The sequence below is a fragment of the Psammomys obesus genome, unplaced genomic scaffold, assembly GCF_907164565.1.
Source record: "Psammomys obesus unplaced genomic scaffold, mPsaObe1.curated_primary_1811, whole genome shotgun sequence".
Taxonomy (NCBI): Eukaryota; Metazoa; Chordata; class Mammalia; order Rodentia; family Muridae; genus Psammomys; species Psammomys obesus.
In genome coordinates, this window is record NW_026585895.1 from 23,653,178 (window position 1) to 23,667,268 (window position 14,091).

The window sequence follows — 14,091 nt, forward strand, 5'->3', positions numbered from 1 at the left end:
ATAATAATAATAATAATAATAATAATAATAATAATAATAATAATAATTATAAGAAACTTAAAAAAAAAAAGTCCTTCTATTTGGGCCAGAGTAAGAGTAAAAATGAAGTCAGTACATGCTAATTTCTTGAAAAATGGTCATTAAAAATAACTAAAATGGTTCTCTAACATCTGTACATGAGAAGCACTGGTACGTATTTTCTGAGGCTAGGTACAGTTAAGGGATGTCTGTATTATAATGGTGACCTGTGGAGAAATGGCATATAAGCAATATATTAGTTTAATTATATTTTCATAAAATAAAACCTTACTTTTTATATGTGTGATTTGAATACATTTCTTAGTTTTAACATTATTTTAGAGAGTTATCTGTTGCTTATAAAAGCCACTTGAGAATTTTATGAGAAGTTTTATATTTGTCTGGCTTTATGTTCTGGAATCATTTCAGTTACACAGTTTTTCTCCCTCATGCAAGCACCTGCTAAGTCATGTGTGAAAAGTGCTGTGACAAGAAAGGAAATGTCTAAACTTATGTTCAATATTGTGAACTCAGAGTTTTAGTAAAGCATATATATTTTAAGTAAAGCATATTTATGTATACATAGTTTCAACATAGTTTTGTAATTTAAAAAAACAAAAACAAAAAAAACGGGGCATTTGTTTTTATCTTTTTATCCAGCATGTGAATATCCTTTTCATCTGTTTACACACATTTTATTACCTCCTCAACATTGCAGAGTTTTATAGAAAGTGTAGTTATTCTAACTTTTTTACCGTTTATTGTGATGGTTAAAGGGAGAGCATGGTGCTTCCATGGGTGCAGAGGAAGGATGTCCTTCCTTATCCACCTAACGGCCCGGAAGGACAGCGAAAAATGACTAACACTTGCGTGTTTTATTCACCTCCCAGTTCAATGTGAAAACATGCTAACACGTGAAGTTCGTGCCCCTTGAGGTCAGCCCTTTGGATCCAGCGAATTCAGTGATGGCTTTTGTCAGTGTGGCCTCTTTTGGCCTGCTCTGCTGCCGTTAGGCTGTTGAGAGGGAATTGTTTTCAGGCTCAGCTTCCCTGACTCCTGCCTGTTACCTCGAGCGCTCTCTTCAGAGATGCCTTGTCACTTGTCTTTGCAGTAGTTTCCCTTTTTCTGTTGAGTCGCAAGCCTTGTTACATTCCCTCTTTGTTTCCCATGAGCCTTATTTGTAAAAATCCTTCCAAAGCCGGGCATGGTGGCTCTGGCTGTCCTGGACTTACTTTGTAGACCAGGCTGGCCTCAAACTCACAGTAATTGCCCTCTGCCTCCCAGAGTGCTGGGATTACAGTGTGCACACCATACCCGGTTTGTATGACTTATTTTCAAATCTTAGATTATTTTATTTTAAAAATTTTGAATAAGCTTTATTGTTAAAAAAGACTAACAAGGAAATAAAAATACCACACGCCAAAATTAACCAGACTCAAAATCCAGAGAACTTAATGAATTTATGTATTGAAATGGAATCTATGAAGCTTCTCATTAGTTTTACACTTTCAGTATCATTCATTATTTGAAATCTTACCTCCTTGTGGGAGCGCCTCTCCTTGAATGAACAATGATGATAACATAGACCTTTCTGTCTGTTCAAACCAAAAGTCGACCTGCTCTACATGTATACTTCATTGTGGAGCTTAGACTATTGAATGGTCTTTGCCATCATTGTTAATTTAACGTGGGTCACTCTCATATCCTCACTGGGGTGATGGCTCAGTGGGTGAAGCTTTTGCTGTGTAAACCTCAAGACCAGTGTCTGCTCCACAGAGCACACAGAAAGCCTGGTGCTGTGGTGTTCCTCCATAGTCCCAGAGTGTCTGCAGTGTAGAGGGAAGAGAACCCATGGAGAGCTGATGTCCACAGCAAAGAGCGAAGAGGAAATCCTGCATCAGTCAGCCATGGCGGGAAGCACAGGCCTGACACTTGATGTGGCACCGTAGGCCTCCCGATCTTTACCGTCACTGTAGACTTACACACGCACACACATGAGGACAGACAAGCAGTCTCCCACACATCATGCATATGCACACAGATCTTTAACAACAACAACAAAAACGTATCTTGGCTTTTCAATTCCTTCCACAAGTATTAAATCTTAACTCTCCAGACTCTTTACTACCCTACTGTCTGTAACCCACAATCCCCAGTTTCCCATCACTCACTGTTTTGCTTCTTTGGTTTTATTTGTTTGCTTAAATGTAAGAATTTTAAATGCGTCCTGCAGTGAGTTTTGAAAATGTATATCAGGTTGCTGTGGCTTGTTTTCCTTAAATAGGCAGTAGTAATTGTGTTTCAGTTCACATTTGTAGCTCTGTGGATGATCTGCACACTAGGTGCCGCAGGGACTCTGCAGTTCCCTTTTCACTCAGTTACTCGGCACCTGAGAGCTGAGCACCTTCTGGGTTCCAGCTCTAACAGCAGGGCTCCTGTGGCCTCTCCTCATGGAGCTTGGAGCTGGCACTGTTGACGGGCTGTCAAGGTGGCATGTGTTTTGTATTTTGTTGCTTTATTTTCTATTCACACGTCTTTTGCCTACATGTATACCAGTGCACCACACACTATTCTGGTGCCTGCAAAGGCCATGACAGCTCCCTTCTGTTTGGTCAATTCTCATATCCTGGTGCAAGCTCCTCCCTGAGTGTATAATGAAGGCTGCTCATCTCTGTTTCTTTGAAGGGATTGTTATGAGGATTTGTTAAAACAACACATGAAGGCTCTTAACCTGAAAACACTGACAGTGTGTTAGTTTTTAATGCTAAAGCATTTAAGAGATGTCTTAAATCAAGCTTTGTTAATGAAGAAGTTTGCAGAAGGTCAGATTTCTCAGGGATAAACTGCAAGTCATTAATAGCTTAGGAAGTGGCTTAATGTGCAGTTTCCCTTGGGTTCGGGGCTTACCCTGAATCCATCCCAGTGATACTTCTGATCTTTGAGAAGGATTAGAGTGTAGCAGTTTCTCCTGCTTTCAGTCAGTGACATTTTGACTGTAGGTTGTGCTGCTAATCATAGAGGAAGTATTTGTAATCAGTCCACTTTGTGTTCTATTTAAGGCAGCATTTCTTGATAACTGTCTGAAAAGAAACAGGAATATCTGAAAACAACGCAAGTGTCCTGTAATTTATTTTTAGATAACTAGCATTGCTGACCAAGAACTGTGGCCACCCTGTCTCACTGCAGTGTCAGGCATTCTGTGTCTCTTTGTGTCTGCCTCTTTATGTCTCCTTCACTTCAGGTTAACCTAAGTAAAATAAAGAGAAAGTTGTAAAGAAATTGTTTCTGAAATTACTCAAATCAAGTGTGATTCAGCTGATTTTACCTCTGCTTTCCCGTTGCAGGTTTCTCAACAGTGATGTCACAAGACTGACCACGCTGACACAGTAAGACCAAAGTCACAGTTCAGTTTCTAAGGATGGATTGCTTTCTCTGAGAATAAGAATGAATTAAGGGATATCTATCAATAACTCTCTTACAGTTTTCTCCCACCAGCCAGTTGAATGTGTATATTGTCAGTGACTCAAATTTCATATTTCTAGTTATTTAAATAACTTGTAAAATGCGTTAAAGGAATTTAAAATAATTTATGATGAAAATTTAATCCATAACTAAAATTATTACATGCACATTTCACCGTGGCATGTTTTAAGTGTCTTCACAAGTAACAAAAGAGTGAGCTTTGGGTAAATTATTTGTTTCTTGGACTGACTTTGAGCACTCTTTGTTAACTGAGCGTACAGGCAGTAGGCAACAGGAACATTGAAGTTCAGTAAAAGGCAGAGCCACGTGGAGCCGAGCTTTGTAATTATGTCCAGGATTCCTGTTGGAAATAATTTGAAGTTTGCTGTTTTGTACTGACTAGAGAATGTTTATTCTATATCTAACGGCTCCCTGGTCATTTTGTTTCACCGATGATCATGGAAGCATTTTTACTTTCTCTTAAAATAGTTCCTTTCCTCTCTTTCCTGCTCTTCCCTTCCCTCTTCTGTTTCTCTCTCCTTTCCTGTTTTGTTTTTCTTCTCATTCTTTGTTGTGGTAGGGATGGAGGCCTGGCCTCACATATGCTAGGCAAGTGCTGTGTCACCGAGTTATAAAGATTTGTTGTGTTGGTTTTAATAATCAGAATTTTGTTGACCTAACAATATTTTGCAATAACATACTAAAGCATTCTGTGGTAGCCTTGTGTGTGGCATGTCCTGCTTTAAATCAAGTTAAAATTTTTTGTTCTGAAGCCAAGAATCTCAGGAAGCGGTGATGTTCAGTGGTGTCAGACACTAAATAAAGACAGGAAGTGTCCCTTTGAGATGAAGTGGCAATGGGTAGGGACTCAACTTTGTGATTGTGGCAGGGCTGTTTGCCAAGAGAGACAGTGGATGCAGCAGGGACTCATGGGAGTGCTAGTGAAGGCTAGCCCCCAGCCTGGGTAGAGGTTAGGTACTGATTTGTTGATTTGTTCCAAGACAGTGGGGAGCCAAGGACCCAGTCAGAGACCCGCAATCTGGTTACCATGCGATGACATAGCTCTTTCAAAGTTAAAGTTATAGGCAACATTTGTGTGTGTGTGTGTGTGTGTGTGTGTGTCCAGACAGGGTTTCCTGTGTAGCCTTGGCTGTCCTGGACTCTCTTTGTAGACCAGGCTGTCCTCGAACTCAGAGATCAGATTGCCTGTGCCTCCCCGAGTGCTAGGATCACAGGTGTGCCACTGTGCACACACTTGTCTTTTTTGAGACAGGGTTTCTCTGGGTAATAATAGCCCTGGCTGTCCTGGACTCCCAGGTGCATGCCTTTAAGCCCAGCATTTAGGACTCAAATCTACCTGCCTCTGCCTTCCCAGTGCTGGGATTCAAGGCGTGCTTCACCACACCTGGCCTGAGGCAACATTTCTGTGCTCTTTAATATGCAAATTTATTTTTCTTTAAAACATTTCAGCAATTTTTAGAAAAGAGGAAAATTTTATTTACCATTCTTTCCCTCTATACTGCAATCTACAGAGATTACAAAACTGTCTCACTAGTTTTGTTGTTGTTATTTGGTGTTGTTTTGAGGGGAGCAATGTCAGTCAATTCCATCAAAATTTGTACATGATCCTCAGTTTTGTCTAGTTAAAGTATTTCCCTAGTAAAAGACATTTGGTGACTTCCTGCTTCTTATTGGTTCCCATCTATACTTTGTCCTCTAATTGGCTACTGTAAACAAGAATATGCTTATTCTCTTTACTTATATTTATACTGTAACTAAGAATCTGTCTTATGCCATTCTGATAGTGATATCATTGTTTTTACAGAGTATTATTCTAGCTTTTCAAGCTTTAAAAATTGTTCTGATGAAAGGAGATCTTCCTTCTAATGCTCTATTTGGTCATCTCTTGGAGGTCTTCCCCAATCATCCTAACTGAAAGTGATTCTCTCTCCTTAATAGTTTGGTAATAATTTTTATTAGTTCTATTTTACTGATCATTGACTCTTATTTTTGAATCGATTTTGAAAACACAAACCTTTCTAATGTACTCAGCAAGTGTTGGTATTCTCTCTGATTCTTTAATTTCTGGCAGAGAGGCATTGAGTTAGAGCTACTGACGCAGTGCCCTTTCTGTGGGGGAAAGCAATCATACTTGACTGGATTGCTAACCTCTTAAAAGGCCAGAATGACTTTTAGGACAGTTCTGACGGGCACTGTAATATGCTTCCAGTTGAGGGGTGACAGTATGCACAGTAGTTAGGAGCATGGACTTGGGTCAGAAATGGTTACATTTTCCCTCTGGTTTACGTAATAGTGGCAGTCTGTGCTGAGTACTTAAAGATTCAGGTTTCTTTCCCTAGAAGTACTACATAGGTCTCAGGAGTGTTGTGAACAGTTTAGAAGAAATAACTTTCACGAAGCACTCAGCACAGAGGACAGCACGTACTAACTTCTTTTGACTCTCATATACATTGTCTATAGTTACTTGCCTAAGACATCTGTTACCTAGTTCTGTCTTGTTTTGACATAATTAGTATTACTGTTTTATGATTATCCCATAACTTGATTAGAAGTCTCTATAGCATATATACAAAGCATAATAGAATAATTCTATTAAGAAAACAAACAGTGTGGGGGTCGGGTTGCATACCGCAGCGGTCATATGAAGGCCAGAGGACAACATGTGGAAGTCAGTTCTTTCTGTCCTTCTCCGCGTGAGCCCCAGGGACTGAACTCAGGTCATACTTGGTGGTAACACCTTTACCTCTCAAGCCAGCTTACTAGTTCAGAATTATTCTGTTTCTTCTTACATCCCAAGTCGTCTTCTCTAAAGAGAATATCTTTTTATGTATATCCAGTTTTGTGTGCACTGAATTTTTATTACAGTGGCTTGTTGTAGTGTTACTTGTGTTTTTAAATAATATTATTATTTCATAATTTGCTATATACCTACTAATTTATTATAAACAACTTTAAATGTACAAAGTAGTGGGGCTGGTGAGAGGTCTCAGGGGGTAGGAGCAGTGGCCGCTCTTGCAGAGGCCCAGGTCCAGCTCTCAGCACCCGCATGGCAGCTCACATGCCTGCAACTCCACTGCCAGGGAGTTCGATGCTCTCACAGACGCACATGCAGTCAAAACACAGATGTCCGTAAAATTAAAAACAAATAAATTATTTTCTGGGCGCATGCCTTTAAGCCCAGCACTTGGGAGGCAGAGGTAGATGGGTCTCTGAGTTTAAGGACAGTGTTGTCCATGGAGCAAATTCCAGGACAGCTGAGGGTACACTGAGAAACCCCTTTTCAGAAAACCAAAACATGAATAAACAAAAACCCTCAAAGGCTAAAGTAGTCTTTACTCTTCCATTAAAAATTCCCATCTTTCTTCTTAGTCATTTTCTTTTGAATATTACTTCAGTTTTTTAGATCTACACTAATAGAAATAGTTAATTTCATAATTGATACTTAGAATAATACAATCTTACAGTGTCCCCATGACTAGACACATCAGTCTAGTGTTAGGTCTCTCTCCCCAGATAAGACATGATCAGATAAGGCAGTAACTGATAAACTTTCTCTGATACTTTCACCCTTCTAGGTTGTGTCCCTGGCATGTAGCTGTCTGGAATAAAAAGATCTCAGTCTCCCTTGCAGTTAATGTCATGGGTGTGCAGCAACAGTGTGTCTAGATTGTGCGTCCTGCTTGTGTTACTGTTGTTTGAGGCAGGGGGACTCTGTGTGTAGCTTTATTTAGCTAGCCTGGACCTCACTGTGCAAGGCCTGGCCTCAGATTTATAGCTGTCCCCTGATTGTCTCCTGGGAGCTGGGATTGTAGACACTATCTGTCCAACTGCGTAGAACCCATTCTTCCAGGAAGAAGTGGGCACAGTGTCTTCCTCCTCCTTGTTGAAATGTAGCTGTGGTAATTGGACCATGGCTAGAGACCATGTACCGAGAAGGGGAAGCCAACGGTAGAAACTTCACAATGCCACCTGGCTTGCCCTGGCGTCTTACATCTACACTTCCTTTTGTCAGAGTTAAGTTTCCGTGTTGTGTTAATTACTGGCTTTCTGTTACCATGGCTTAAACTTGCCTTGAGAACACTAATGTAGATTTAGTTTTTAGAAAGAAAACTTATACCATTGGGAAAACGTTGTAGGATTGATCTGTTTGCTTTTCACTTTTCACGTATTTGAACTCTGCTGTTATTTTTGGTGGTTTGGGTTTGAGGAGATTAGAGAAACTATAATGAGGCACTGTCGGTGAGTCAAGCCGTTCATTCCTAGAAGTTTAGTCCTGTAACCTCACCTATGCAGGAGCCTGAGGTTAGGAAGGCTCAAGTTCAAGGCTTGCAGTAGCTACAGAGTACATTCAAGGCCAACCTGGGCATTTTGTCATCTCTCTCTCTCTCACACAAAAAGACTATGCATGTAGCCCAGGGTTAGAGTACTTAGTAAGTGTGTGTGAAGTCCTTGGTTCCATGTGCAGTAAGAGAAGCTGAGATTTAAAGGTGCAGGAATTTTATTCCAGTATTGTCGAAATGTAAAGTTTGTGTTAGTGAGTGAGATTAAAATGTCAGATCTTTTATGAAGGAGATAGGTATCTATTGATAAGTTCTGTTAATATTGATGATTTTAGGATTTATTATTTTTTGTTAAATATTTTAATATTTTTGTTAAATATTTTGATACATGTATCAAGGCTCATTCAGTTTGGACCTTTAGCACTTTAACAATTTAGAAACATAGAATTACATTTTATAAATGGATATGCTAAGATTCCCAATGGATTCGGGTGGTTAAAATGATTCTTGTTAAACCATTATCTATAGTCAACTATAACAGGTCTGTTATCTGATCACTATTTTTCCTTGCTAACACAAAAAATAGAGTAAGTAGAGTTTAGTAAGTCTACATAGGAATGCCCAGCCTCTATGTAAATCAGTACATCTAACATGTTAAGAGGTCAATAACAAAATGAAGTTAAATAATATATTGTAGAGCTATAAAACCTTAGACTTTATAAATCTGAATATTTTGAAAAAGATCTTCAGAATTACTGTATAGCAGCCATTTAAATTACTTGATATAAATCCATTTCCATTGCTGTTCCAATGTATTTTTGAATAAAAGAACCTTTACATTTACTTGTGCTACATCTTCTAAAGTTCTACACAAATATATCAGTTTATAGTTAAGGACATCGGAAGTGCATGTGCTGGTCTGCCGTTGCGTAAATGATACTATGTTTCACAGATACTGTGAGATACATAGTATCAATGATACTGTTTCTCAAATTCTGCCCTTGAGGGTTTTTTGTTTTGTTTTGTTTTCAAACAGGATCTCTTACGCAGTTCAGGCTCAGCCCAAACCCGGGGTTCTCTTGGCACAGCTCCCTGAAAGCTGAGGCCACAAGTGTGTGTCCCCACATGTATCGTCAGTGTTTGAGTGTGTGAAAGTGGACAAAATCAAAACAGCGGTTGGTTTAAGGGTACCTTCTTACCTGTCCGCCTGAAAATAGAAACACTAAAAGCTCTAGCATACCCACAGAAGCATTAGAGAATGAAAAAGACAATGTACTAGACCACAGAAATATTTTTAAATCAAGGCTGCTTGGAGTTTAATTTGGTTAGTATAATACTCTCTTCTCACATTTTGTAGGACACCATTCTGTAGGTCCATTTGCAGTACAAGGTATGTCTGTACAGACATGTTAGTCAAGGAGTGGTGGAATTCAAAGGTAGTCTGTCAAGATCACATGCATTTAGTAAAGAAAGCATTTTGATAAAAAATGGAGAAAAGCTGTTTATTGTACAGCCACCGTCATCTAAATTAGTATGCTGTGGATGTTTTAAAAAGTCTTACACGGGTTGGAGAGATAGCTCAGAGGTTCAGAGCACTGGCTGCTCTGCCAGACGTCCTGAGTTCAGTTCCCAGCAATCACATGGTGGCTCACAACCATCTATAGTGAGATCTGGTGCCCTCTTTAGCCTGCAGGCACAAGTTCAGGCGGAACACTATATACATAATAAATGAATCTTAGAAAAAGTCTAACACAAATATGGTATATATTTCCATACTAATGTAAGGCAGTTCGTCCTTCCTTCCTTCCTTCCTTCCTTCCTTCCTTCCTTCCTTCCTTCCTTCCTTCCTTCCTTCCTTCTTCCTTCTTCTACTTTTTTTTCTTTGAGACAGGGTTTTTCTGTATAGCCTTGGTTGTCCTGCACTCACTGTGTAGACCAGGTTGGCCTCGAACTCACAGTGATCCACTGCCTCTGCTTCTTGAGCACTGGGATTACAGGCATGTGCTACTACGCCCAGCACAAGACAGTATGTTTAACCTTTGTAAAACACAAAAAATGCTATGTCTAATTATTGCAGTCATGTTCCTTTTTTCATGCTCAAGAGACCCCTGAACTTTTGATAATAAAATTAATAATTTTTGTTTCTTCATTGCTCTTATAAAATATTTGTAATTTTTTTCTAATAGGTTCATATTATCTGTGTCAGCTTTAGGGAAAGGAGAAATTGGAAAACATACACCTGAAACTAAATTTAATGCTACAATAATAGAAATCTCTTTCTTCATAGAACATCCTATTCTCAGAGTTAAGATTGATCTCTCCTTTATGCTTCTAGTATTTGTCCTTTCTATTGTTAATTATTATTATCTATCTATTATTAATTCTGTACTGGAATTTTCAAGCCTGTGTCCACTTTTCTCTTTCTTGGGTTTGAGGTGAGCCTGAATGATTTAGAGAAGAGAATAATATGTGTATATATTTTTCTCACTAGCATCTGTATACACACATATGTATACACGCACACTAATGTATATATGTATAATATACAATTATAGACACATGTATAAGACCCCACACATAGAGACACAAGTGTAAGACATGTGTATAACATGTATGTCTACACATATATGTACACATTCGTATATAACTGATCCCTCATTCATATTTCTCTTATAACAGTGTTTTCTGCACTGGGATTTTCAGGCTTGTATGCACTTTCTCTTCTCTTTTGGGTTTGAGGTGAGCCTGGACTAATTAAAGAAGAGAATAATGTGTGTGTGTGTGTGTGTGTGTGTGTGTATGTATATATATATATATATTTGTATATACATACATATATGTATGTGTATAGACACTAGTGAGAGCTATTCTAATTTTTATATTAATAATAAAAATTAACACAAATATATTCCTAGATCATCTAAAATTTCCATTCTAGAACCAGTATCTGCCAAATGTTTTCAAAGTATGGTGGCGCATGCCTTTAATCCCAGCACTTGGGGAGGCAGAGGCAGGCAGATCACTGTTCAAGGCCAACCTTGTCCACAGTCTAGGCTACACAGGGAAACCCTGTCTTGAACCCCCCCCCAAAAAAAATAAAAGACTTGATGATACTATAGTAAGCTAAATCAAAGCATTGTATTAGGAAGAAATGGTGTGATTATGTGCCTCTTTGAGGCATGCCACACCACAGCTATGACAATTCAAATGGAGTTAGAAAGTGTGATGGTTAGTGTTGGAGTTGGACCTGTGAGCATGTGGGAGAGACTGTCTTGTTACGCTAATTGACTCTAGAAGACCCATCGTAATTGCGGTGGGACCTGGGTTGCAGAAGTGGAAAAAATGGACTGAGCACTTAATATACATCCTTTAACTGCTCGCCTGATTGTGTAACTTGGAACCTTGTGCTAAGTAGAACCTTTCCCCCCATACGTTGCTTTGTCAGAGTATTTTATCATATACGAGAAAAGAACTCGGGCAGAAAATGTTTCTGAGGATAGGGCTGCTGCTGATAAACAGGACTTTGTAGCGTTTGGGACTTTGGAACTATTTTATGGGAAGAATGGGAAAGAATTTGTTCTTTCCCATGACTGTTCTTGAACTTGCTGTTAGACCAGGGTGGCTTTGAACTTACAGAGATCCACCTTCCTCTGTCTCTCAAGTGCTGGGATTAAAGGTAGGTGCCATGGTGCCTGGCTTAATGGGCCATTCTTACAGTAGCTTAGGAGGTAGGAATGCTGACGGAGATGGAGACACCTGGGCCTGGGGTGTATGGTTTCAGAGGGGAACAAGCAGTCCAGTCCACCAGGAACTGGGCCAGGCAGGGACTGTTTGTGTGATATTTTGACTAATAGTCTGGCTTTATTTAGCTATGGTCATGCCAACCTTAGTGAAGTTGATCATGAGATGATGGAGTAGTTTGGTAGAAGTTGTTTCAGGACAAGAGAGCATTCAGGCTGGTGGAGAGGAATCAGCTATGATTGTGAAAGAGATCACTACCATGGACACTAAGCCTACTGTGATATGCCTAGATGGTAGAGGTGTCATGAGAGCCAAGCCCCCCCTCTCCAAGGCTCCATTTTGTGAAGGTCCAATTCAGCTAAAGGAAGAAAGCCTAAACTAAGGGGGTTCCCTGATCTTGAAAGCAACTGCCTAGAAAAGTGTTTCCTCAGGATCAGCAGACATCGCTGAGTTAAGCAGTCTTAGGGTGTGTGTGTGTGTGTGTGTGTCTGTGTGTGTGTCTATGTGTGTGCGTGTGCCCGTGTGTGCTGGGGTAGCCTACATTTTGAGCGAAGGAACTTGGCAACATGTCCAGGTGGTACTTGTTTTGGAGGTATGGCAAATGCAAAATTGAGGGGTCATGGAAAACCACTGGGCACTGTGTGATAGGTTTAGAGTTCCTGCAGAAAGTCTGGAGTCTACGTCATCATACTGTGAATGTGAAGCCTCAGTTGCCATGGAGACCCCAGGTCACTGATGATGCCCAGCCTATGGGATGCCCACTAAGGGGAGGTGTGGGCATGGAGGGGAGCCAGCCTAGGAGAGAGTCAGCTGTATGCTACCAATGGAAGAAGTAGAAGAGTGGAGCTGTAACCCATTTGGAGCCCCAGATGCCAGACATGGACCTGCGGGATTTGGTGTTTGACCTGTTTGATTTTAGTTTTGCTCTAATGTAATTGTTCTGATTCCTCCATTTTGAAATGGGAATGTTTACTTTGTATTGTTAAATATACAAATTTGGAAATTTGTGTATTGGTTGGAAATTTGTAATTTGTTGTTTGGTTGGTTTTTGGGTTTTGGTTTTTTGAGATAGGGTTTCTTTTTGTAACAGCCCTGGCTGTCCTGGACCCATTCTGTAGACCAGGCTGGCCTTGAAAATCACAGAGATCTACCTGCCTCTGCCTCTAGAGTGCTGGGATCAATGACTTGTGCCACCATTGCCAGCTTACTTGTTTTTTATTTTTATCTCACAGTTAAGACTTTTGCCTTTTGACATTTTAGAAACATAAAAGACAATGGAAACTTTTAAAATTGGACTGGATGTACATCATGGTATAATATCATAAAAGCCTGTGAGGACAGGACAGGTTGCAGAAATGTTTGGTTTTTAAAACCGATGTATTAGGGTGTAGGTTGACTAGGGATGGGATTATGATGGTTACTGCTAGTTCTCTAAAATCACTTAGGAGATGCACCTTACAACGAGGCCTGTGAGGTATTGCTTTGAACTTTCTTAGTCAGTGTAGGAATTGTGTGTGGGACTTGAGCTGAGTAAGTGTTTAAAACAGCTGACTGTTCATGTGCATACATTCATTGCTCTTGCCTTTTACATGCAGATGTAATGGACTTGGAACAGTGGGCTAAATGAGCTCTTTCTCCCTTAAGTTACTTTTTAATGATTAATTTTTGTGAAGTCATCATGTGATACCAAATTCAAATCTGGTAGTTTTCTTTTCTGAACACATTTGCTCATTCATTTTGGTATTATATTTGGATAAGATCCTGAAGCCAAAGGAAGATTTCATCCTATGCACAGTTTTATCTTTCTGCATTTCATTACTATAAGAATCTAAGTTCATACAGGCCATTTACTGTAAGTTTTTCTTTCAAAAGGAGTTTACGTACAACTAAAGTTTCATAACATTATTAAAATCTTAGACGCCTTGTATGATGAGCTGTATGTTCAAATGTTTTCCGTATTAAACTGTAGAACCTTTCTAACCTGGTGAAGGCATAGAGGATATTTTACTCATTCTCACAGCTCCATTAGAGTGTGTTTACTAGTATCTTGTACCTAGTAATAATCCAGATAATACTTGTGCAGCAATGTGGCCTGTGCTAAGTGTGATGTAGAGCGAATTTATAGTCCCTTTGCTTTCTTACTGTGTTGATGATCTGTCACATTTAAATATATTGAAAAGAGAAAGATGGGGAAGGAAAGGAAGAGAGGAAATATTTGCATTGCTGTAGCGATTGAGTTTTAGGTTTGCACATGCTGTGTGAATAGAAACTTAAATATCTGATAGTATTTTGATCACTCACAAGTATAGTGTTATTTTCATTTAAGCTAAACCTAATTCATTTTTCTGTGATGCATAGATCTTGTTCCAGACAATCCTAGTAAAGCACATATTACAGTAAAGCAGGCAACCCAAATTTGGGGAGTTCTTGGTGCTTGTAAGTAATATTTATATTATATGTGCTCTGTTAGCCATACAGTAGCTCTGTCTGTACCAGAAATGTTTATGTGTTATTTTATTCCTTAAAAAAGTGCATCTGAGCCCTCAGGTCTTTTATCATTCTGCTGTTA

General features: G+C 39.4%; 1 protein-coding gene across 10 annotated transcripts in view; it reads left to right on the forward strand.

Moving 5' to 3' along the window:
* Baz2b (bromodomain adjacent to zinc finger domain 2B) overlaps positions 1-14,091 on the forward strand; it is a 215,322-nt gene that overhangs the window by 41,811 nt on the left and 159,420 nt on the right. For 9 of the 10 annotated variants that reach the window (XM_055600961.1, XM_055600969.1, XM_055600966.1 and 6 more), the window contains exon 2: positions 3,363-3,404. The exons of the other annotated variant lie outside the window; for it this stretch is intronic. The gene's annotated coding sequence lies outside the window, so the exon portion shown is untranslated. The remainder of the gene's footprint in view (positions 1-3,362; positions 3,405-14,091) is intronic. 10 annotated transcript variants of the gene reach the window in all.